This window comes from Cryptomeria japonica, chromosome 2 (genome assembly GCF_030272615.1).
Source record: "Cryptomeria japonica chromosome 2, Sugi_1.0, whole genome shotgun sequence".
Taxonomy (NCBI): Eukaryota; Viridiplantae; Streptophyta; class Pinopsida; order Cupressales; family Cupressaceae; genus Cryptomeria; species Cryptomeria japonica.
In genome coordinates this window covers 553,044,290-553,049,671 of record NC_081406.1, presented here as the reverse complement: position 1 = coordinate 553,049,671, position 5,382 = coordinate 553,044,290, and positions in this window count along the sequence as shown.

Genomic DNA, 5,382 nt, shown 5'->3' with positions numbered 1-5,382 from the left:
TACCTTTCTTCAATTGAACTTGGTTCAAGGTGTAAACTGTTGTGCTTATTGCTTCTCTCCAAAATGTTTGTGGCACCTTCTTTTCAATCATCAGTGTTCTAGCACAATCCACAATAGATTTGTTTCTTCTCTTAGCTATTCCATTCTGCTATGGAGTTCTCGGTGCAGAGACTTGTCTTTTAATACCATGATCATTGCAAAATAAGTTGAACTCATCAGATGTGAACTCTCCTCCTCTATCTGATCTAAGACATTTCAGTTGTCTTCCTGTTTCATTTTCAACTCTTGCCTTGTACCATTTAAACATTTGAAAATCTTCTGATTTTTCTTTTAAAAACATTACTGACATCATCCTTGAATAGTCATCCACAAATAGTATGAAATATTTATCACCATAATAACTTTGAACTTTCATAGGACCACAAAGATCAGTGTGCACTAGATCTAAAATTCCTTTAGAAGTGTAAGACTTACTTGTAAAGCTTGATCTTGTCATCTTACCCATCTGGCATCCTCGACACATAGCATTCTTAGGTTTTTCAAGACTCGGTAGACCTCTTACTTTGTGCTTCTTGCTTATTTTGATCAGATTATCAAAATTGACATGTCAAAAACTTTTATGCCATAACCAGGTATCATCTAATTTTGCATGCAAACACTTATTTCGAGTTGAGTCAAGGTGAAATGTGTTACCTTTTGTTTGTGTCTCAGTAGCAGCTAACTTTCTATTTTTTTCATGAACTTTGACAATTCCCTTCTAAAATTCTATTCGGTAACCTGTGTTGTTTAGCTGTGCTACACTCAACAAATTGTATTTCAAACCTTCAACCCAATAAACATCATTGCATCTTGCATTATCAAGAAGTGTTATAGATCCTTTACCTCTCACCGGACATGGTGCATCATTACCAAATCTAACATAGCCTCCATCATAATCTTCTAATATAACAAACTTGTGTTTATCTCCTGTCATATGATGTGAGCATCCACTATCTATAATCCAAGAATCATTAGTGTTTATGTGAGATATTAGGGCTTTTTTTTCATACCTCTCTTCATCTGATCCATCCTTAATAGCCACATAAACTACTTCCTATGTATCAGTCTCATCTGATTTATCATCGTTGGATTCCTCATCAGCTATTAGGCATGTCTTTCTATCTCTTCTTCTGAAGTCTCGGTGTCCTCTGTAATGATTATCTTTCTGTCTATCATCTCGGTAATCTCTCTTTTCAATAGAATCTTTGTCAAGATAGTTAGAAGCCATATTTCCTATTTTATCACAATTGAAACATTTCAAGGGTAGTTTTCCTTTATACTTACCTTTGCTTCTCGATAACCTTTTGGCTAATACTGCTTCAAACTCTTCTTGCTTTCTGATTTCCTCATACAATTTGTGTATTGCCTCCATGTTCTTATGAAATCTTTCACTTGCTCCACTGTGATCTCCTTCAGAGTACTTATACTTTCTTTCATTGAAATCATTAGATTCATCAAGATGAAAAGAACTAAATGCAGATTCAACTTTATTTACCGAAGATCCACTGTTACCAAAATTACTTAACTCAAATGCATGTAGCTTACCAATAGTAGCATCTAAAGAAACTGGCATATTAGGTATAGACCTCAATTCATTGATTGCAGAGACTCGGATTGCATAAGCTGGTAGAAGGGTTCTTAACAACTTACTTGTTATATCCTTTTCTTCAATAGTTCCGCCTGCTCCTATGATTTGATTGACAATCTCCTTTAGTCTTGTACTGTACTGAGTTATGTTCTCACCTTCATTCATCCTCATAGATTCAAGTTATCCTCTTAGACTATCTACTTTTGCTCTTTGAACATGTTCATCTCCTCCATATACTGATATGAGCATATCCCACATTGTCTTTGCATCATTGCAGCCTTCTAGATCATTAAACTCTGAATCGGTCAATGCAGATGTTATTTCAATCATTGCTTGAATATGTTCTTGATTTTCCTTTATCTCTTCCATAGTCAATGAATAGGTGCTTGGTGTGACAAAATCATTCTCCAGATAGTATACCACATATTCTCGAACTCCTGATAGATGTAGCTTCATCCTTTTCTACCATGTAGAGAAACTTGACTTGTTCAGCTTCAATGCATCCCTCTTATACATCTTTGGATCTTTAACTCAAGTGCCTTTAAACTTTCCTTCCAGAGTCCAAAGCTCTGATACCAATTAATAGTTCTAATACTTAATATAAGTACAGATCCAATAGACAACAAGATGAGAGGGAGGGGGGTGAATCATACAAACTTAATCTTCCATAAAAACATCAGATTCAACCTCGGTAACATATATTTCAGTAATATAACAAAAAATGTTAAACATGCAAACTCAAAAGCATATGAACATCATAAACCTCATAACACCAGATTTAGCATGGAAACCCAAATAGGGAAAAACAAATGTGGGATTTCAGACCCACTACGAAATACACTCTTCTAGAATATGCTTGGTTAAAAGCAAATCCTATTAAAGATTACAAACAAATTGCTAGATGTGACCCAGTTAAGGGATTTCCCTCAGATCTGTTAGGATCTTCACCTTGTTAGAAGTGACCTTGTTAAAGGATTTCAAACACTCAATCTGAATGTCACCTTGCTAGAGGGTTTTACAAAAAAGACTCTCAAGTCCACTCGGTTAAGAGATTTTCTGTCACTTTCACAAAATAACAGTAATAGAATCTATCTGCAACTTCACATCTAAAATGCTAAAGCAGATTCTTATTTGTTCAAAACCATCTAGACATAGAACTAATCTTGTCTATCTGCTGGGCTTCTATACTCTGTTATTCAAAATAGGTCTTCAAGCTTCTGTGCTCAGTAATCACTATGTAGCATCCCTGTGCATACACTTTCCCGCACACATTGTTTATCAACAATTTCCTATTTATAAACAATTAGGTAATCGCTTAATCTCCTTGATCACATTTCCCATGATCAATCATAGCCATCAGATCTTCAATCTTGTCCAGGTTCAATGCATCTTTTGACCTGAAAACATTTTACCCCACCTTGGAACTTCATATTAGTCTTGGAACTTGTGCCAGGGTATTGTGGTTCAATCTGAGCTGTAGATCTTCATGCCTACTTTTCATTTCCTTAGATTCATTAACAAACTTCATTCACGGCTCACCAATCATTGATCAGTTCCAGCTCATCAGCTTCCTTCATTAAATAATGCATGTAAATATTTAATGCATTCTGTTATAGCTCAGTTACAACTCGGTAACAACTTGGTGAATACTAAACTTTCACTCGGTAGACATTCCGCCTTCATTAATCGATAGCGATAACCTTAGGGTTTACTGACTAGGTTCCTTAGGGTTTACCGACTAGGTTCTTTGCTTGATAACATAGTATAGTATTAACCTTTACATTTACAACATATGTATGATGTAAAAACAATCTAAACATCATGATCTCATCATTGTCTGACTCGGTACTAGTTGCCCATTGAATACCTTATTCATCCCCTTATTCATCATATTCTTTCCTGTGTCTTTTACCGACATCTTTATAATCTTCATATCATACTTCTCAAGATATGGCAACATCATACTGAATTAGAAAATCAATTTCTTGACATCAATGACAAAATAATAATATCAAGACAGTAAACATCTTTAATCAGTTATATCCATAATCATCAGCAACCTTCTCAATATCCTTATGAAATGCCAACAATCTTTCATTGTCTGTTATAATGCAATATTGCCAACATTGCCATCCCTGCAAACAATACCAAAAATAAGTATTCGTAGACAGGTGGCCAAGAGAACATGAAAAAATTAGGAAACAATAGTTTATGCCAACAAGACAAGAACTATTATCTATTGCATTTTTTGGAATCAATAACATTATGCACAATACAAAAAGTTAACGTGTTTAGTAAAGTTGACATGTTCACTAAACTGGGCACTTGGGTGGCAGGTTACTTGCCAATTGGGAATCCATATTTTGGGAAGATAACTCCATCAGTCAGCACTCCTTAGCCTGCATCCAACTTATTACACATATGCCATGAAACTATAACGGAAGTCTGGTGTATTTTAATAGATTTTTTTTTTTGGTTATTTTTTTGTTGTTAATTCATTTCAGATTCACTGTTCAAAAACAAACAATAACAATGGTAAATTCAACTGTTGTAAGCTACAATGGAAAGAGCGCATGGTTCACAATTTCAATCAAACATTCCACTTCATCTGTATATGTAAAAGAGTTGCAGGGACCCTATTGGTACACAATAACCAAACCTATGCATATGCAATATATAAGAGACCTTGAACAAAAGTTGAACAGTAAACGACTTTATTGTACCATCCACTATCATTATTAAAAATGTTGTGCACCAAAGAAAGGTTTGTGAAGTTATTAAAGGGTAGTTGATGGTGCATGATCACCATGAAAGAGTCCAACAAATCAAGCCTTTACAGTTATTTTGTTTAAAATAGAAGGAAAGGTTGAATAATAATGTACAATTCATCTAAGACAAACAATAATTCAAAGGGTTTAAACTATGCTAAGGTAAAATCCATGTCAATATAACATCTCCAAATCCCATCTGAATAAAGTCTATCAAGACTGAAATTCCACCATGGTATCTCGCTCTAAATATTTGGAAAGAGGAACAACAAATATGATAGGAGAATATTATTGCCTCTGCTGTTTGGATTGCGCAATGGAGTTAATGGCACCATAAAATGCTTTACGCTTCTTCTCATTCTTATGCAACTCAGGAGGGGTGATGCCAAGTGATCGCAGCCTGTGACTTACCTGTATGATCATAGGGCCACATTTAACATCCTCTTGTTGTGGCTGAACAGTTTCAACATCTTTATCCTACCACATACAAATGACATCATACGAGTGCTGCCTATTTCATTCCATTGAAATAAGGTAAAGGATGGAATGAGAAGATGAAGGAAGGGATCTTGTCATCTTCAAAACTTACCAAGGGTGGGGAACAAACCAGGTCTTCAATAGGCCACACCACCCATGAGTTTAGGGAATCCGACAAGACATTGGCGAAAGGACCTAGGAAAGGCAGCTGGGCATTTGCATCAAAGACTTTGACGATGCGAACTTTAGCACAGTGTCATGGGAGTGGAATAGTATGATGCATTACACCCTTCCCCATGCCATCAACAATGCCTTCCCCAACCACTGCCCCATCCAGGAGTAGGTGGACTTCAACTCCAACAGTAACAACATGAGTATCTTCATTGGTGCACTCTTCTTTATCTTCCACAGTTGCCTCCATCAGTAACGAGTGGACACGGTTGCTTAAATAAAATTCTTTAGACATCTTGATCAAACATAGTCAAATGAATTCATGGCAATGTAGTACAA